Source organism: Delphinapterus leucas, chromosome 10 (assembly GCF_059928025.1).
Source record: "Delphinapterus leucas isolate spDelLeu-1000000601 "Yukka" chromosome 10, BTC_Dleu_Yukka2, whole genome shotgun sequence".
Classification (NCBI taxonomy): Eukaryota; Metazoa; Chordata; class Mammalia; order Artiodactyla; family Monodontidae; genus Delphinapterus; species Delphinapterus leucas.
In genome coordinates this window covers 93,625,741-93,647,301 of record NC_143138.1, presented here as the reverse complement: position 1 = coordinate 93,647,301, position 21,561 = coordinate 93,625,741, and the positions used below count along the sequence as shown (strand labels likewise).

Here is a 21,561-nt window from a genome sequence, read left to right as displayed (position 1 = left end):
TAAATTGGGACTCATAATGGTACCTTTGTCATAGGACAGAGATTAAATGATAGAATATGTGAAAAGCACAACACTGTAAAAATGGGGCCAAATGATGACCCTTAGTAATTGTAGATGCTTCGACTCTGTATGAGAGACCATCCCCGTTCTTGACCAGCCAGCAGTCTCTGTTTGCACTTGAATGCTAAATTTTATGTGACTTTAATCAGTTTAGAGTTGCTAAGAGCTCAAATTTCCTTACTGGGAAATGGAAATTGCTATTGTAGATTTAATGAAAGACAGAGACGTGTATTGTCTGGCTCTTCTGTCCTTTGGATTTAAGGAGGTGTGTACAGTAGGTGAGTCCAAGGAAAAGATCTGAATTGGGCAGTGTTCGTGTCTTCGAACCTCCTCTTAGCAATATTCTCTCACTTCCCCTCATCAAATTTGAAGCCTCTTCTCTGAATGTCTAGGGTCTTCCTATTGCCTCCTGTGGTAGATTGAAAAACGTGGCAAAGATATTTGACAGCTGCTCTCGTGAAAAGGGAGAGACTGCTTGTCCACACTTTGAATCTGGGCTGGTCTAGGCCCTTGCACTGACCAACAGAATGTACCAGAAGTGACTGTATGCAAGTTTAGGAGCCTTAAGAGGCCTTTCCTCTTCTGCCTTTGCCTCTTGGAACCCTGCCCCGCAACCAGCATGCTCTGAGAGATCATGAGAGGAGAGAGGCCCAGGACATTGCCCCGCTGAACCCACTGGAGTCCAGCGCCAGCTGACCCCCTTGCTGAGTGCAGCCATGGGAGTGAGCTTAGGCGAGACCTGTATGAGCCACAGAGTTGTGAGAAATACTAAACCGTTGTTTTAAGCCACCAATTTTAGGGTGGTTTGTTACACAAAGAGTGTATAACTAATACTCCTGCAAACTTCCCAAGACGTCACCTCTACCCCACCCACACGCCCCACGCACAGTCACGAGCGTCTCTCTGACTTGCTGGGCTAAATCAGTGATGCTTTGCTGTGACCCCATCCCTGTCTTAACCCCACAGTAAAACTTTCCTCTAATGTGTCCTGGCCTTTAGGAGCCTTGCAGTCAGTTAATGGGTTTGAAAGCAAATTCATACTGTAATTCATACTGAGACCCTAGGAACTGATATTTGCTTAATGTTTTACCGTGCCTTTTTTTTTTTAAATTAGGTTATTTATTTACTTTTAAAAATTTACTTATTTATTTTTGGCTGCATTGGGTCTTCACTGCTGCGCAAGGGTTTTCTCTAGTTGCCGCGAGCGGGGTCTGCTCTTCGTTGTGGTGCACTGGCTTCTCATCGCAGTGGCTTCTCTTGTTGCGGAGCACGGGCTCTAGGCGCGTGGACTTCAGTAGTTGTGGCTCACGGGCTCAGTAGTTGTGGCGCGCGGGCTTAGTTGCTCTGCGGTATGTGGGATCCTCCCAGACCAGGGCTCAAACCCATGTCCCCTGCATTGGCAGGCAGATTCTTAACCATTGCGCCACCAGGGAAGCCCCTGTTTTACCTTGCTTTAACCCACAGGAGTAGCTCCTTGCCATGAAGAAATTTAAGACCTGAGGCAGGCAAGGTCCTGGGAAAGATCCCTCTCGTAAATGGCTGACTCCTTGTCCTAGACGTAGAACCTTTAGGTATATGAAAGCTAAGTAAGGCGCCTCCCACCTCTGGACTCTTTTCACCTGCTTCTAACATTGCACTTCTTTTGAGTAGGACAGTGGTTTAAAATACCCATTCTTGGGTCCTGCCCACCGAGGTACTGAGATTCTGATTCAGTGAGTCTAGGTGTGGTGTAGGTGTCTGTATTTTCATTGATGTTTAGTGACTCTGAAAATCACACACACACACACACACACACACACACACACACACGGAGAGAATTCAGCCCAGTTCAGCTGAGGAATGAATGGGTACCAGTGGAAGCAGCCTGATATTCACATCACATGGTAACATGGCAGAGGTAAATGGGGTTAACTTTATAATGTGTAACTATCCCTTGTTATTGATTGAGGAAGGGAATTATACCACCCAGTCTCATCACTCAGAAATCTTGATCTTCTAGAATGTAGGATGGAAAGGGGCTCTGAAAGATGATCTGATCCATAGGCAGAAACAATCATGTCTGCCTAGACATAGGAGAAGCTATCCTATTTCTAAAGGCTGTGAAAGTTGGCAATTTTAAAATCTGGTTTAATCATCCATTAATCCCCAGATCTGGAGTTTACTACCTTTTGTCAGTAAAAGTTGAAGCCCAGAAATTTATTTTTTAAATCTTTACATTTTTTGTGCGTTTTACAAATTCACGTCGTACAAAATTAAAAAAGGACAGGAGTGTACAAAGTGAATATTTCCCTCCTATGCTTTCTCCCCCTTCATTCAGTTCCCTTCTCTGGGGCCCAATACTTAAAAAAAAATTTTTTTTAATAAATTTTATTTATTTTATCCTTTTTTTTCTTTTTTGATGTGGACCATTTTTAAAGTCTTATTGAATTTGTTACAATATTGCTTCTGTTTTATGTTTTGGTTTCTTGGCCGAGAGGTATGTGGGATCTTAGCTCTCTGACCAGGAATCAAACCCACACCCCCTGTATTGGGAGGCAAAGTCTTAACCACTGGACCGCCAGGGAAGTCCCTTATCTCATTTATTGTATTGTTGGCTGTGTTGGGTGTTGTTGCTGCGCGTGGGCTTTTCTCTGGTTGCGGCGAGCGTGGGCTACTCTTCACTGTGATGTGCAGGCTTCTCATTGTGGTGGCTTCTCTTGTTGGGAGCACGGGCTCTAGGCGCATGGGCTTCAGTAGTTGTGGCACATGGGCTCAGTAGTTGTGGCTCGCGGGCTCTGGAGCGCAGGCACAGTAGTTGTGGCACAGGGGCTTAGTTGCTCCGCGGCATGTGGGATCTTCCCGGACCAGGGCTCAAACCTGTGTCCCCTGCATTGGCAGGGGGATTCTTAATCACTGCTCCACCACGGAAGCCACCTAATACTTTAAAAAAATTTTTTTTAATTGAAGTAAAACATATTTACATAAAACATAAAATTCATCGTTTTAACCGTCTTAAAGTATATAATTCAATGGTTTTTAGTATATTCACAGAGTTTTGCAAATATCAACCCAATCTAATTTCAGAATACCCCATCACATCAAAATGAAACTTTATACACCTCCCAATTCCCCCTCCCCCAACTCCCTGGCAACCACTGCATTGGACATTTAATATAAATAGGATGATACAATGTGTGGCAACTTGTGTTTTAGGCTTCTCTCACTTAGCGTAATGTTTCCAAGGTTCATCCATGTTTTAGCACGTATCAGACCTTCATTCCTTTTTATTACTCAGTAATATTCCATTGTATGGATACACCACATTTTTTATCCATTCATCCACTGACGAACATTTGGGTTGTTTTCTGCTTTCAGCTATTATAAATAATGCTGCTGTGAATGCTGATGTGCAAGTTTGTGTGTAGGCGAATATGTTCCTAGGAGTGGAATTGCTGGACCAATGGTACCTCATTAACTCTTGTTTTTTTGGCCGCTTTGGTTCTTCGTTGCTGTGCAAGCTCTGCGCAGCTTTCTCTAGTTGTGGTGAGTGGGGGCTACTCTTCGTCGCGGTGCGTGGGCTTCTCATTGTGGTGGCTTCTCTTGTTGCGGAGCGTGGGCTCTAGGCGCGCAGGCTTCAGTAGTTGTGGCACATGGGCTTAGTTGCTCCGCGGCATGTGAGATCTTCCCAGGCCAGGGGTTGAGCCCGTGTCCCCTGCATTGGCAGGTGGATTCCTAACCACTGCGCCACCAGGGAAGCCCTATGTTTAACTTTTTGAGGAACTGCTAAGATGTTTTCCACAGTAACTGCACCATTTCCTGTTCCCACCACCAGTGTATGAAGGTTCCAATTTCTCTGTATCCTCACCAACACTCATTATTTTCTGTTTTTATTTTTTTATTGCCTTCCTAGTGGGTGTTTGTTGCTAGTGTATGGAAATACAATTGATTTTTGTATATTGATCTTGTATTCTGCAACTTTGCTGAACTTTTTTATTAGCTCCAATAGTTTTTCTGGTGGATTTTATTTTTTTTAGTGGTTTCAATATAAAACATCATGTTTTCTGTGAATAGATATAGTTTTACTTCTTGTTTTACAATCTGAATGTCTTTTATTGCTTCTCTGTGCCTAACTGCACTAGTTAGAACTTCTGGTACAATGTTGAATAGAAATGGCGAAAAGTGCATATCATTTTCTTTTTCCTGATCTTAGGAGGAAAGCTTTCATTGAGTATGGTGGTAGCTGTGGGTTTTTCACAGATGCAGTAGGAAGGTTTGTGTTTGTTCTTTCAGGGATAGTATATTCATATATTAGAAAATATATTAACATAACTTTTAGCCTATACACACTGTCTGCACCTTGCATTTTTCAGCTAAAAATATATCTTGGAGATCTTTCTAAATTAGTGCTTGAAGAATTTCTTCATTTAAACAAAAATGGTTGCTTGGTTTTTTCATTGTAGGGACACACCATCATTTATTTAATCAGCCCTCTATTGAAGGATAATCTAACCCTCAGCAGTGTTGGTCATATGAATTCAAAATCAGCAATCATTTATTTAATCCCTAATATTTATTTAACACCTACTATTGTGTAGGGCACAATAAAAGTTATTGAAGAAAATAGAGTCTTTCATTCACCTCATTTTCCTATTTTTGTTATAGAAATACTTGAGCAAAAAAAAAATAAAAAAGTTAGCCTAACCCTATTTCTTCCAACTTTCTAAATTTCAAACACATAGAAGAGTTGAAAGAGTTGTACAAGGTAACTCAAATAATAATTACCGAGAATAATCAATTGTTAACATTTTGCCATCTTTATCTATGATAATGTGTTTATTTGCTCTGTTTGCTGAATCATGTGAAAGTAAGCTGTGGATTTCTAGACAATTCACCCCTAAAAATAAGGATATTCTCCTACTTAACTACCATATTATATCACACAGAAACTTAACTGTTTATTCCTAAATATCATCAAATACCTGATCCTTGGTCAGTTTTTAAAATTTGTCCCTGCAATGTCTTTTCAGTGTCTTTTTTTTTTTCTTAATTAAGATCTAATCAAAGTCTACACAGTGCATTTTGGTTGTTATCTCTGTTAAGTCTCTTTTATCTAGAACAGTTCCCGTATCTTTTTTTTCTTTTAATAATATTGACTTTTTGAAGAGACTAAGCTAGTTGAGTTTTAGAATGTCCCACATTCTAGCTTTGTCTGATTGTTTCCTCACGGTATTGTTTACCCTGCTCTTTTATTCCCAGTATTTTCTGTAAATTTAGAGGTTAATCCTAAAGTTTTGATAAGATACAGGTTATCTTTGGGACAACATTTAGTAAGTGAATCTATATACTGTTGCATCCTATCAGGAGGCATATGACGTCATTATTCTCCTATTAGTGATGTTAAGTTTGATCACTTGTTTTCGGTAATGTCCTCTAGAACTCTCCATTGAAAAGGTACAATTTCCCCTTTAAGCTCTGATAGTTACTCCTTTAGTCATTAGAGAATGTCAAAGACTTGTGTTTGGAGGAGAGGTGGTGGAAATCTATTTGCTTCTTTTCTTCCTTATATACCTCAATTCCAGCTGTTGGTTTAGACAAGTTTTAGTTACAAATAGAAATCTAATGGCAGGCATGCAATAGATCAGGTGACAATCTATAACCTGGAGTAGTAGGGCATGATCAGCCCCTTACTCTGGGATCAGTGGAAACGTCACTGCATTAGAAATCAAAACCAGGGATCACAGTTTCAGTCTCTAATCTGCCACGAACTAGCCATGTGACCTTAAATCATTTAACTTCTCTGGGCTCCAGTTTCTTCATCCCTGACTCCAGATGGTCTTTAGAGTTCCCTATGGCTCTGGTGATGCTATGCTTTTACTCCATTTCACTTAGTGAAAAATATTAGATCACATTTACTAGATGTACAATGTGGGAGCTTTTGTTTCTCTCAAAAATTAAAACACTTGGGAATTTCAACTAATTCCATGATTAGGGGGTGCCTACTCCATGTAGGTGTTCACTACATATTCTTGTGAATCAGGATACTAGTTTTGATGAGTGGACTTTTGGTTTTATTATTATGTTTTATTTTAATTTTTTCCTTTTCTTTTCCATGACCCAAGAAAATTGTTGGGCAGCTAGGTTACTTTTTCTTTGTCCTATCGGTTGAATTGTGTCCCTCCACCAAATTTATATGTTCAAGTCCTAACCCCCAGTACCTCAGAATGTGAACTTATTTGGAAATAGCATTGTTGTAGATGTAATTAGTCAAATTAAAATGAGGTCATCAGGGTGGGCTCTAATCCAATATGACTGGTATCCTCATAAAAAGGGGAAATGTGGACAACAGAGACATACACACAGGGAGACTGCCATGTGAAGATGAAGGGAGAGATTGAGGTGATAAATCTATAAGCCAAGGAACACCTAAGATTGCCAGCAAACCACCAGAAGCTAGGAGAGAGACCTGGAACGAATTCTCCTTCATATCTTTCAGAAGGAACCATCCCTGCTGACACTTCGATGTTGGGCATGTAGCCTCCAGGACTGCAAGACAATACATTTCTGTGGTTTAAGCAAACTGATACACTTGGTATCCCTGATCTGCTAATCAATTCCTTGAGGAATTATAATAACCTACAGGGAAAGTAAAGAAATCACAAGCTTTTCTCTCTTTCCTTTAAACCATTTTTGAAAATTGAAGTATAGTTAATTTACAATGTTGTGTTAGTTTCAGGTGTACAGCAAAGTGATTCAGTTATACATACATACATACATTCCAGATTCTTTCCCATTACAGGTTATTACAAGATATTGAGTATAGTGCCCTGTGCTATACAGCAGGTCCTTGTCGGTTATCTATTTTACATGTAGTAGTGTGTATATATTAATCCCAAACTCCTAATTTATCACTCTCCCCACCTCCCACAGGCTTTTCTCTTGTACAGATGTCAGAACCCTTACCAGGCTGAAAAATATGTATGAATGTATATATGTACGTATGTATGTATTCACGCAAATTCTGTATCAGACCAGACACATTTTCTGAACCGTTCATGGGGTAATTTGCTGCTATTGTGTCTCTGGTAGGTTTTGTGCATCTGTACATGTGCACATGTGTATATTCTCAGGCATGTATATATAAATGTCAGCCTTATCCTTTCAATACGTTCTGACTCTTGATACCAAGGAGACAGACTAGAACTCATTATTCTCTAACTGAATTTAAATATCTTAGTTGTTTCAGCATACATACGGTCACGTCCCCAACACAAAAAAAATTATAATCAGACTTTTGAGTAAAAATCTTAATAATTGCTCGCAATTCCTATATGTAGCAAGATACCAGCCATGGAAAGATATAAAGGAAGCCAGGTAAGAAGAAAATTCCTCTGAAGAATACAAATGATCTGCTAGAATTTTCCATTCATTTCCACGTTTTGCCAGAATCTTGGAATGTGGACCTCTCGATACATGTTATACTTCAATAGGTAATTTAAAAAGCACACAGATGCAAAAAATGCTTTTGTGTGGTTCAGATGAGTGGCTTCAGAAAGCTCTATGGATGTAGTGGTTTTATGAGCATTTCTTCATCTATTCTAACGGTATAATTTGTTCTGCTTTGGAGGAGTTTCCTCACCTGTGTCCTGATGACCACTATGGTTCCTTCCGCCTATAAAATGCTATCGGTCTAACATAAATGATAGCAGAAGTAGTTAGTGCTAGCATGAATTTCTCAAATGTGACCTTTCAAGGTTGACATTCTGACATAAGCCTTCATCAGTGATTGTTACTTAACCACAAAACCATCTTGCAAACGTAACAAACAAATCTGGCTGTTGTTATAAAAAATTTAACTGTCTGTGTCTTTGATTATGTACTGTGATAAGAACAGAGTGCTTAACCAGAGAGTTGGTGGATATGAATAAAAAAAGGGACAATAATGGAAGTTTTATACTTACTGATGAGAAGTTCAAGTATATCTGCATGTCTGCAATTAATGCCTTGTGTAAATGTAAGCAAAATGCATTTATCTACCTGAAAAGAAGCTCATCTTGCAAAAATAAAGATTTAGAATAGTTCTGTTTTGCAATAGAAAGACTGGTGATAAATGAGAAACGTGTTCATCATAAAGACGACTGTGGTTCAGACTAGTCCAGATGCCACAGGGTCACTACCAAACTCTTACACTCGTGGTTGAATTTAGAGTGGTTTGCTTAGGCACATGGTTTGGAGTGAACAATCATTACCCAGACGTTATACACATGTCTCAACTTCTGTAGTGGTATAGAAAGAACGGAGACCTCAGAATCTCTTCTTCCGATTCACAGTGTTACAGAGACAAACTAATGGAAACCAAAATGAACTCCTACGAGCCCAAAGAACATAACTTTGTCACTATCAGCCTAAAATACTTTGCCTGGTCTCGTGGAAGTTCTAATAAACAGTGCAGGAGGCATTCGTCCAGGGGTAAAATGTATTCCACAAAAATTGTCCTTTCATTGGACTTGAGGATATGGGGAGGGGGAAGGGTAAGCTGCGACAAAGTGAGAGAGTGGCATGGACATATATACACTACCAAACGTAAAATAGATAGCTAGTGGGAAGCAGCCGCATAGCACAGGGAGATGAGCTCGATGCTTTGTGGCCACCTAGAGGGGTGGGATAGGGAGGGTGGGAGGGAGGGAGACGCAAGAGGGAAGAGATATGGGAACATATGTATATGTATAACTGATTCACTTTGTTATAAAGCAGAAACGAACACACCATTGTAAAGCAATTATACTCCAATAAAGACGTTAAAAAGAATTGTCCTTTCTTTAGGGATACTTCTGGTATGATAAGCACTTGTCTCACAAATCGTTCCAAAAATGACTCCATAGTCCATGATTTATCTTTTCAAGTGTGCATCCTAAGAGCCGAACCCTGGCAATTCCATTTTCAAACCCCAAAGAGACATAAGCAGGACTGTGAATTATGTCACCAACCTGATAATAACCAGTGATCCAATTTAATCTGTTTCCAGATTTTGTAATAATGATTCGATGTTACAATGTTTGGCTTCAAAAATGACATAAATAACATTTTTTACTGCCAATGTTTTTGTGATCTCTTTTCATATCTGTCAGTTCCGATTATTCAAGATATCTATCAGTGTATATCAGGCATTGAGCCACTTATTTGATTTTACTTAGATCCAACTGCTTCTTTGAAAACCTATGCTGAATTGGGTTCTTGAATTATGATAGTGAGTTTCTCAAGTTCACATATCTGGCAAACAGAATTGTTTTCGTATTTATTAATCCATTTTTAAAAAATAATTTTATGGCTAGTGTGGGCTGCCAAACACAAGCTCAGTGAAACTTTACAAAGATGGGGAAGGATTAACTATTTAATGTAATTAATTATTCCTGTTTTGTTCACAGTGACAATCTGTCTTAAGACACCCTAAGACATGCCCTGGGTGTAGGCTCTTTTCCGCCTAGACTCTCCAGTGTTAGCAGATGTGCAGGGACTCAGGAAGACAATTATTGATAAAGTACCAGCTAGTTCCCCAAAGACCCAAGGCTTGTATACATCCCAGCAGCCCATAAGCACATCCTTCTTCTGACCCAGCAATAGGAGAGCGCAGAGATGGGAGTGCTTCTTTGCCATCTACTCACTGGAGGATGTGCGTCCACACTTCTCCTTAAGGCTTGGGTGATGTTTGCAGTATGTGTGTGCATGCACCCTCCTGAACCTGGTGTGGATCTTCCAAATGATCTCCCCTTCCTTCCTTCAAACCTCAGCTTGAATATCCCTTCTGCTAGGAAGCCTTTCTCCATCAGCCTAACATGGGGCATGGGTTAGGGTTGCCACATTGCACAACTGTAGAATATATATATATTCTTTTTCAGGGTCTTTTCCCTTATAGGTTATTACAAAATATTAGGTATAGTTCCCTGTGCTATACAGTAGGTCCTTGTTGTTCATCTATTTTATATATAGTAGTGTGTATATGTTATTCCCCAATTCCTAATTTATCCCTTCCCCTGGACCTTTCCCCCTTTGGTAACCATAAGTTTGTTTTCTATGTCTGTGAGTCTCTTTCTGTTTTGTAAATAAGTCCACTTGTATCATTGTTTTAGATTCCACGTATAAGTGATATCATATGATATTTGTCTTTCTCTGTCTGACTTACTTCATGTAGTAGGATAATCTCTAGGTCCATCCTTGTTGCTGCATATGGCATTATTTCATTTTTTTAATGGCTGAGTAATATTCCATTGTATATATATATACCACATCTTCTTTATGCATTCCTCTGTTGATGGACATTTAGGTTGTTTCCATGTCTTGGCTACTATAAATAGTGCTGTAGTGAACACTGAGGTGCATGTATCTTTTCGAATTATGGTCTTCTCTGGATATATGCCCAGGAGTGGGATTGCAGGACCCACGTGCCCTTCTTATGTGCTACAGCTTCCACTGACTTTACCCTGCTGAACTGTAACTGTTCCCTTGTCTACCTTTCCTCCTGAAGAACAGGGACTGTATCTTAGGTGGTTGAACCTGACAGAGTATGTGCTCAGTAAAGGGTAAACTGAGTTGTTAAGTTCTGTGGCTCTGGATCCCGTATCCCCCGATGTGTGGACCTGAGCAAGCAGTCGCCATAGTCTTGTTTTGGAAGAGAGGTGCTACCCGCGTTAGAGGCCTCCCTATTGCTCGTCATTTATGAGTGTTACCTCCTGCCAGGCCCCAGTACCCTGTGTACCTTCTGAGAGAACAGGGCTGCCGGAGGGGTTGGAATGGGAGAGAGCGGCTGAATAAACTCAGGTGCTCCAGCCTTGGTTGGTACCATGGTTTTTTAAAAAAGCATGTCCACCCCCTTCCACACCCCTTATCTTTTCTAAGGTAGACCTGTCAGTTGTAAATTCGAGTTTTAGTGGCAGAAGATTATATAATCCGTAAGGTCTGATTTGTTATTTATTCATTTAATATTTTCTTTACATATATATATATATATATATATATATATAAAGAATCAAAATCATTGAAATCAAAAAAGATGGTTCTGCTTTGTGGAAAACAAATCCTTATGCTATAGTACATTTTTCTATTAAAAAAAAAGAAAAACTGATTTTCAGAGTTCTGCCAACAACACTCTAAGTGCTAGATTTGCAAATAGGCTTATATTCGTATTTAGAGAATATGCATATTCAGAGACATATTATTCAGGAAATATTTGGTTATCTTCAGACTTAGTAAAACTTATGGCTAAAAATAAAAGGGGTAAAATATAAATAGTGGGGAAAGTTAGGGAAGATGAACAGCAGCCATTACAAGAATAGAAAAGAGAGGAAGAGGTAAGGGGAACTGTGTGTTATTTTCTGTTTTGGTTTATGTCTTCACCACTATCTGAAATTCAATTCAACTGAACAAATATTAACTAGGTACCCAGCATGCAGAGGGTCAGAAGATGCAATGTCAGCCTCCATGTTCTTGGAGTTGAAGAGACAGGATATAATGACTGACTCCCCAAAATTCTTTCCTTCAGGTTATGAAACCATGATGTAGTTTAGGGTTTGGACTCAGTTCCATGGTAGCCCCGCCCCCTCACCAAAGAATTGTTCAGACACCCAGGCCTAAGCCTGAAATAAAATTCCTCCAGCCACAATGGTTGGTTCAGGAATGATTGTGTGACCCAATTTAGTCCAATTAGATGCCAAAGGCAGTTTTCTGAAGGCGCCAGGGAGACTTTCCTGATTCCTAAAACAGAGAATAGACAGTAGGGTATTCTTCCCAGAGCCCCAACTGGGCATGAATAGGAGACCCACAAGCACTGCAGAATAAAAGTTGTGAACAGAGATCAGCAGAGTCAATAAAATCTCAGAGAAATGGGTGGAGAACACTGATCAGGCCTAGCCTGAATTTGCACTAATGCTTCATTTCATTTTAATTGTATGAATCAACAGATCTTTTTCGATTGCTTAGGGCAGTTTGAGTTGGCTTTTTGCATTCTAACCGATGCACTTGGTAAGCACACTGATATTTATAACGCTTGTCAGAATATGATCAGTGATATGAAGTTTATGCTGAAGAACAAAGCAGAGTCCCTCGGGGAGGGGATCCCGTTACTCGTAATTGTGGAGTAAAATAATATGAATATTATCAATTAGAAATTAAACTAGGTTTACAAGAAGGAATTAACACACGACAGAACAAATAATAAATGTTAAATAAGAGAAACCTAAGTTAGAAATGAATCATAGAATTTGAGATTTAGAAGAGATCTCAAAGCTTAGATAGGAAAACCCCTAGATTTCCTGTGTACAAATAGGCCCCGAGAGGCTAAGTGACTTGCCCCTAGTCGCAGAACTGAGTTGCAAGGTTGAGAACCCAGTTTTCTTGAATTCCAAATGGGGTTCTTTCTGCTGCATTCACATAGTTCCCTCTCTAAAGATAGGAAAAGAAATAGGAAAATGGTATTTTAAAATGTCAGCATAGGAAGAAAAGTGAGGAAAATGCTGCATTTTCATTTAACGGGGATTTAGGAAGCTCATAATAGAAATTTTGGATATTTTATTTTTAAATAAGACCCTGGCCTTTACTAAAAGGTTGAGCATATGATACAGCGTGGAACCACCTGGGGTAGCAATGCTATGTGCTCCATGTAAAGCCAGGCGGGGCTGGTTCAACCCACTCTCACCCCAAACCCGTGACACCCCGCCCCGCCCCCCGAGCTGTCAATCATCTGGCTCTTGATAGAGTTAGACTCTACATTCTTTTACAAGATCAAAAACCATTCCTTAAGAGGTCAGGACAATAGTGTATTCAGCTTGGTGTCTTTGTGCTGAGGGACGTTTTTTTGTTTATTCTTCCCACATATTAAGTGAGGTAGGAGATTCCAATAGAACTGTAAATGCTAAAACTGCAATAAAATGGATCTCTTGAGTTAGACCTGTGTTCTGGTCTCAGGTGTTCTATTTTAATTGCTCTAAGATCTTAAACACGTTGTATAACCTCTGAGTTTCCATTTCCTCGTCTGTTAAACTAACAACTGCCTTGCCTATCTTTCAGGGTTGTTATGAAGATCAAAAAAGCTCATGACTGTGAAAAGCAGAGGGTGATTTCTACAGCCCTTCATGCCCCTCAATTCAAAGATTAGGGAGCCGGGAGCAGCTGAGTGACTCCCAGGTCTGTTAGTGACAGACAGGTAGACCAACCCCTTCCTGAGAATGGTGAGATTCGACCTCCAGGATAGAGACTCATAATTACATTCGAAACAGCTACCAGATTTGCTAGATTTATTCAACAACCGCCTAACAAAGCTATATATGAACACTGGATTCTACCATTTCTCTTAAAATGATGCCCCAAACGTAATAAAACATTACGTAAAATGCCAAGAGAGATCGGTATGAACAATCTAGCAGAATGAAGCCCATTTTAAAATCAGTTTCTAGCACTGTTTTGCTTTTTTAGCTAAAGAAAAGAAAAAACACTCAGAGAGTGACTAGGAAGTTCAGTGAAGGAAAGGAAAGTGATTTCTTGTGGACCTGCATTAACAGTACAGACACTCAACACGGCATCGTCTTCTCCAAACCTTTCCCAAATTCTCCTTTTCCCTGAGTCTGTGAACCCTGCAACTTGAATACTCGAGGTCTTTACTCACATGTAGCCAGTCTCCTGCGTTAACAATTTAAACGATGTCTTTCCTCAGCCAGAATGACTGTGAGATCTTGTGATCTACCATATTGACATTCTTTCTATACTCTATGTGTTTGTCTGTTTGCCACTTTCACAGAAGGATTTGAAGCAATTTATACAAATATATGCTCTGTCCAAGAATAAAACAAAGTGGAGTGAGTTTGGGGAAAGAAAAAAAAAATATGGATAAGGAAATGTGATGAACTGCCAGATATATATACACAGTAGCCCAGCTCAGTTGCCAGCAGTGTGGGGAAAAAAGAAAAAAAAAAAAAAAAAAAAAAAGACTCTAAGCTTTTCGAGAAGCCAGAGCAAAGACAAATCTTTGCTACCTGGTGATCGCCATTTGGTTTATAGTCAGCAGCCTGTGCCGGGCTGGAGAGAAGCAGCAGAAGGCAAGCTTGGCTTACAGCCAATGCAGCATACTCTTAGGGAGCCATACTAGCGAAAGCATTAAATTGCACCCTGAACTCTAAATATTCACTTTTAAAACATCCATCTGTCCACCACCCACGAGCCCAGTGGAGTGGCTGCTTAACTTCTCCAGTGAGTACCCGATCTACAGATTCTCCTACCCTGAGCAAATTGGGTTATATCCAAATTCAAAGGCTGCCTTTGCTCCCGCGGAAGCCACTTAAGCGTCTGCTGCCCTTGGTAATTCACTGCCCTAGGCAACTGCTTGTTCCATCTCTGTTCTTTTCCCAGCCAGAGTCATTGTTCCAACTTATTTGTATGAGTCAGTGCTTCTCAGATACCCAGAAGCCTATTCCCAGAGCTCACTCATTAGTCAAGTCTGTTTTTTCACTAATCAATTACATTCTTTTGTAAAACTAGCTAATCTGAAGAAAAGTGAGGTAGTTAATTTGAGAAAACAAGTGTTGAAATTGTTGTAGTATCATGTTTTCATAGAAAGTGCTTCTCTAAATTAGAGTTGAGGTATATATGTGAATGATGCAAGTGGTCATGGGATTTTAGGAACGGGTCTTTATCCTTGTGGCCATCTCCCTAGATTTTCTTCTCTCTTCCAGTGTACCTTTTAAAAAATTTTTTGTTTTATGTTGGAGTATAGTTGATTAATATCGTTCTGTCAGTTTCAGGTGTACAGGAAAGTGTTTCAGTTATACATATACATGTATCTATTCTTTTCCAAATTCTTTTCCCTTTTAGGTTATTATAGAATATTGAGCAGAGTTCCCCATGCTATACAGTAGGTCCTTGCTGGTTATCTGTATTTTAAATATAGCAATGTGTACACGTCAATCCCAGACTCCCAGTCTATCCCTCCTCCCGACCTTTCCGCCCAGCAACCATAAGTTTCCAGTGTCCCTTTTTGACAACAGTGCTATATAAACAACCTTGTTCCTAGTTGAAAGAAAGACCTGTGAAATGACAGGCCCATGGCTGTGCATGGGAGGGTAAGATTGGGAAGTAGACAAAGAATGGGTGACACTATTTGGGCAGCTTGATTTAGCTGTGTCTATAATCATTACTTTGTGATCATTTTTATCACCATCTGCCTAACAGTGTTTTTAAAACCAGAGCCTTAATTCAGCCCCTACAGAGTGTTTGTTTTAAACTATTTGGTCTATCTAACAACTGGTGAGAAACTATCAGAAACTCGCAGAGAAGATTCTTTCATTCATTTACACAGACTTGAATGTTTCAATTGCATGAACACATCACTTTTATTTTAGTCACAGCTTTCTTCTCTTGTTTTGATCTGCTGTTTGACTTTTTGCCTTGCCAACCCAGATTCAACTGTCTTCAAAGATGTCTTTAGCGATCATTAAAAAAATCAGCTCTCTTTTCTTTGGATAACTCTGCAACCTGGAGAATTAAAACAACATTGTCTAGTTGTGCTGTTGACTCATGTGCAATCTTCAGAAAAGTAAATCACTTTCCTGTGGCTGATTAGCTTTTGTAGCAAGGTTTCCATGAACATATGCTCTTTGGAGACTAGCAGTAATTCCATCTGTTTTTCTCTCCTATCCTTTGTAATACAGAATGTGGAGGATCTATAGGAGCTGTAAATTACTGAAATTCTCTATACCTTTAAGAATGCATTTCCGATTCAAAAGATTTTCATTAGTTTTGATAAACGGTACAGTTTAGGAAAAGAGGCTATTTTTTAATCTGTAAAACTGATAGGTTTTATAGATTTGGATTTCTATGGAGTCTATTTTTTTCTTGTCCATCTGTTGTCACAAACTCACAAATGAGAAATAGCAATTATTGTGAAAGCAGAATAACCAGTATAGTCATCTCCAGTTTTGGAACAGGTTGTACTACTTTGTATTTGTCTTCACCTGCACATGTCAACTTTAATGCTTCTCTGAGGTAGATAATTTTATGTTATTTTATAGATGAGGATAATGAGGTACTGAGAGGTTGATGAAGTCCTGGTGTCATATCACCATGCCACAAAGTAAGCTTTTAAAGCTCAGATTCAAGGATCAGAAGTATGATTTGCTGCCAAACCACATCAGAGAAGATTCCCAGATTTTGACACCAAGGTTGTGTCTATTTGACATAAGGATATGCAGGTTGACTGGGTCAACTTTTTCTCCGCCTCTTGGGTCCTCCTTCCACTTCATCAAATACAACGTAGGCTCAAAAACAAGAGCCGTGACGCTCTCCCAAAAGTTTTATCTTTAAAACAGGGATTATAAGCCTAATACTTATAGAGTTGTTTTGAGGAGGAAATGAGAAGATGTACAGGCTTTGTTACAGACGCTGGTACTTAGTAGGTACTCAATAAATGTTAACTACTATTATCATTATGATCAGCTCATAGAAGAAAGAAATGGAGGACTTCAAAATCCCCGACTTGGAGCAGATTAAAAGAATGTTTGTAATAGGGTGTTTACTTTGAAAAAGAGAAAGTTTCAATTGTTTCTTCCAAAAGCTTGGAAGAGCTAAAATACTCTTCTGTAGACACACAATGCTTGGAGCCAGGAATTGTCATGTATTACTTTCTACCTATTATCGATTCTTGTCGTCTACTCTCATCTATATATCTACTGTCTGTCATTATCTATTGATTTTCTGTCAGTTATCTATCATCTGTTATCATCTATTATCCTATTACGCAAGAATAAATTTTTATCCCATAACTCTCCCATTTACCCACAGCCAATTGACAAGGGTCAAAGACCTATCACAGGGATAATAAAGGAGAAATAGCAAAGTGGTAGCTTGCAACCACTTATGAAATTACCAATATTTGGTGATTTTTGACCTACATGAGTAGCAATTTCATATGACTCAACCTAATAGACTATGAATCCAGACGCACCCAGGCTACGAATTAAAACCTAAGAGACAATGTATTTTCTATTGTTTTTTTCTGACCTACTTCCAAAGCATATGAAACAAACATATAGCAAAAGATTAAAAAAATTGAATAGGAAATAATGATTCACCAGGGTTGTTCAACGTTTAGAGAGTACAAATGAATTCAGCACAATTTCAGTTTATTGCACTTGCCATCTTCAGAAGCCATTTTAGATACAGGAAATGGCATTTTCTAAATATAAAACAGAAGTAAACATTAACAAAAATTATGGCTATTTCTAGCATGAAAGCCCACTGTCTTTTAAATATTTCTTTTTAAATTTAAGTTTATTTATTTTTTAATTTATTTATTTTACTTTTGTCTGCGTTGGGTCTTTGTTGCTGCGCGTGGGCTTTCTCTAGTTGCAGCGAGCCGGGGCCACTGTTCATTGTGGTTTGTGGGCTTCTCATTGCGGTGGCTTCTTTTTGTTGCAGAGCACGGGCTCTAAGAGCTTGGGCTTCAGTAATTGTGGCATGCGGGCTCGGTAGTTGTGGCTCACGGGCTCTAGAGTGCAGGCTCAGTAGTTGTGGCGCATGGGCTTAGCGGCTCCGCGGCATGTGGGATCTTCTGGGACCAGGGCTTGAACCCGTGTCCCCTGCATTGGCAGGTGGATTCTTAACCACTGAGCCACCAGGGAAGTCCCAGGACAGGGTTATTTTTAAAACCAAATTTTCTACTGCGTTAGACGATATATTCTTATTATGTGTTAAATAGCTCTAATATTAAAGAGTATTTTTACAAGATAATTTTATACCTTCCTTCTTACTGTTTCCTGCTTCCTTAATTGGTCACCTCGCTAATGGAACTCTCTCTTTGAAACATTGTGGCTTCCCTGTCAAAAGGGAGAGGCCAACAGGCTATAAGTAATGCTGTCTTCAAGGCTGGGATTATTATGCTTCCGTCCGTCTTCCTTTCCTATAAGCAGAGCTACCGTCCGTTATAGGCTATACATGCTCTCCCAGGACAGGCTGACCTTCAGTATGCTAATGAAATCAAGACATGTCTTTCAGCACGCAATTAAATTTCAGTGAAGTTCAGAGGTTTTCAGATGTGACATCTTAAAGACAATTTCATCTGCAAAATTTTACAAGTCACAGGCTGGCAACTTATCAGCTGTACGGAGTCAACACTGTCCTCAGCTGTATCTTCTCAGGAAAACAGGCTGAAGTATTACTAACAGGAGGTTTTCTGAAAGGCTCCCTATGGCACCTTTGTTGAAAAGATATTAAACCAAACAGCTGCTGATATGGAAACTGGCTGTTTGAACTCTAACTCAGTATATGTTGACAGGGGAGCCTGTGAGGTCTGACAAACATGATGCAGGAGATGACTAAACATTTAATACTTATTACTCTGCAGTATTCCTGGGGCCAGGGAGGTAGCAGGGATGGCGCTGTGTGGTGCTAAACCGAGACCCAGGTCAGTGAGACTTGAAAGGAACCATTCCTTTGTCCTCCTTTCTAGAGATTCAGGCATTATAAATATTAACTTGTCCAAGATCCTGCTTCAGAGCAATCCTTGACAGGACGAATGAAACATTTTGCAACACCTTAAAAAGAAACGATCTTATCACTGCTGCAGAGCTAGTTTTATTATCCCACTTCCTAAAAAAGCCAAGAGACCTCAATAGCTCTGGCAGAATCTTTGTAAAGGTGATGGAATTTGGCCTTTTAATGATGCAAAAAGATGCACGCGTGGATTTTGCAAGGTCATACTTCCTCGTACATAAATGCTGGGTTTCACCCATGTTTGAACTGTTTGGGCTTTTAAAATACAATAAATACAGATACTATCGTATGGAATTTCTTTTAAAAGCACAAAAAGTTAAGAGTATAGAAGTGTATTTGGGTTATGTGGCACAGTTGGTCTTTCACAATTTTAGAAAAATGAAAGAAAGCATTCTCATTGCAAATACTGTTATTTTTAACCAGTACAAAAGTCATCAGTTGTGCTAAAATTTCCATAAATGCAAAACAAGTGTGTTCCAACATAATTCAAGACCATGGATGACAATCCAAGAAATACTTACTAAGCCAGCGGTCAGGCAGACCATGGCCAGAGGGTCAAATCCAGCTACCAGCTGATCTGGGAGCTTAGGATGGTTCTTATATTTTTAAAGACTTGTCACAAAGAAAGCAAAGAATAATCAATCGCTACTGTTCATGGCTGGCAAAGCCTAAAATATTTACTAACCAGTCCTTAGCAGAAAAACTTTGCCCACTCCTGTAGTAAGCAGTTTGCTATGCTGTAAGCAGAACCGTGACTTCCATCAGACCCTGCAAGATTGAGTAAAATCTTCCCTGCCCCTTAATAGTTTATAATCTACACATAAGGGGCATAAGGCCAGTAAGCCCGATTGTAAAGTAAATGGCGTCAGATAAGGGCTTCAAAGGAAGAGACACCAGGCTTGGTGGAGAAATAGGGAGTGGTTTCTTGGGAGGTGATTCAGATGAACCCTGCAGATAAGAGATTTTGAAGGAGAGAGGTGGGTGGAGTGAAGAGGGGGTCAGAGAAACCGAAATGCAGGGAGTGCTCTGGAACCTTAGGGCAAGTCACTTGCAGAAGCAAGTGGCTGGAGGGGTGGCCTCCCAGGCAGGAAACCCAGGCAAGGGTATAGCACAGGCCACGGGTAAGGAGTTGGTAGGGAATCTAGACATTCATCCTCTTAGAGGCCCAAAGGACAGCAATTCACGCTTTTACTTTGGTGTCTGATGTAACTGTATTCTCCTATCCTGACAGGGAAGTGTTGGATTATACTCAGTGACAAACGAGAGAAATAGTCCCTCTTAGCCTGAGCATCTAGTAAATGAATGGCTTTGGCTGTAAGTCAATGAATAACATTAATATATGCAGTTACCAAGTCACCATTAATAAAGCACTGCACAGTTTCAATCTACTCATCAGAATTCTTAAAAGTCCTATTTTTAAGGCAGTTCAAACCGAGGTGAGGCAGCCAAGGCTGCCAGGAACACGGAGTCCTGCCTCTGAGGGCTTCCCTGACTCAGTGCGTGACCTTCGGCAAAGTGCTCAGCTCTATCTCAGCTGCCTTGGCAATAAAATGGGGGTAACAGATCTTGACCACCTCACAGGAGTGTGACGGAGAGCAATAAATGTCCACCAAAAGCTTTCAAGATAAATGCTCCTGGAAACTGAGTTGTGAAAAGTTCTCTTTCAAGAGTTCAGGGGAGAAAAAAAAAAAAGATTATAAAAATCAAAATAGGACGCTGTTTATAGCTTCTAAGAGTCAGGAGCTTTGCAACACAGAAATGATCGCTGATGGAAGATACAGAGCCTACAGATTGCTAAGGGTGCCCATAAACCACCAGGAGAGTCCTGTTCTGTAAGTTAATATGAGGGAAGAAATTGTTTTCGTTTAAGGTGGGAGAGGATACTGAAAATCAGACAGCACTGCCTTGCACAAGACAGCCACACGTGGCTGCATGATCTGTACTTCCAGAGCTTGGAATATTCTGCCCACTTCTCCTGTGTGTTATTCAGTTATGAAGGTACACTTTCTTTTCTCTTGAGACTTTCATAATGTGTCCTAGAGAGAGACTGTGGCCAGTCTAGGGACAGAAGGGCTGCCTCGTAGCTGGCAGTCTGTCACTGACCCTTGGAGTTTGAGGGAGATGCTATCAGGTTGAAAATACTAACATTTCAAAAGAACGTTGAAGAACCGACCCCTAGGTATGCCCACACCACAGCTAGAGCAGACTCCTGGGGGTAGAAGACCTGAGCTGCTCTGCTCTGTAGAGTTCACGGTGAAATATTTCTAGGATTCTGCCAAGAGCACGCTCCTTTTTTTTGTTTTTTTTTTTTGCGGTACGCGGGCCTCTCACTGTTGTGGTCTCTCCTGTTGCGGAGCACAGGCTCCGGACGCGCAGGCTCAGCGGCCATGGCTCACGGGCCCAGCCGCTCCGCGGCATGTGGGATCTTCCCGGACCGGGCACGAACCGCATCCCCTGCATCGGCAGGCGGACTCTCAACCACTGTGCCACCAGGCAAGCCCGAACGCGCACCTTTTTATCCTCTCCTCCTCCTCTTCCTCCTTCCCTCCCCCATCTCTCCTTCCCCTCACTCTCTCTCTCTCTCTTCCTTTCTTGCTTAAAGAAATCTTGATCTTAGAGTTGACCAAACAGGAGAGATAGGCCAAAAGAATTCAACTTGCAATTTGCAATCTTGTTGGGAGGACAGCAGCTCAAAACCACAAAGCCCCGAGTTTGACCCTAGCACTCTGTGGCTACAGATGACTCATCTTGATAATTATCAGACTGAGTCTTCTCTATTGGTTTGATAACACCTGATGAGTGGAAAAAGAACTTCAGTCAAATATGCACCCCTAATAATCGCTCTCCTTATTGCCTTTATAGACTCGTTCTCTTAATTTTCCTGGTATGTATCAAACAATAAGATATCCATGCAATCCTTGGGTGCTGCTTGAAAAAAAAAGATAAACTGTTCTCAAATCTTTGGAGAATGTTGCCTGAGTGACGAAGGGAACA

General features: G+C 40.3%; 1 long non-coding RNA gene across 2 annotated transcripts in view; it reads left to right on the top strand.

Moving 5' to 3' along the window:
- Positions 1-21,561, top strand: part of LOC115803132 (uncharacterized) — a 128,899-nt gene that overhangs the window by 26,391 nt on the left and 80,947 nt on the right. Inside the window, exon 1 of one of the 2 annotated variants that reach the window (XR_016394750.1) lies at positions 1,067-21,561. This exon is cut by the window's right edge and continues 25,407 nt beyond it. The exons of the other annotated variant lie outside the window; for it this stretch is intronic. This is a non-coding gene — a long non-coding RNA (uncharacterized LOC115803132). Of the gene's footprint in view, positions 1-1,066 lie in introns of those variants that run through there. 2 annotated transcript variants of the gene reach the window in all.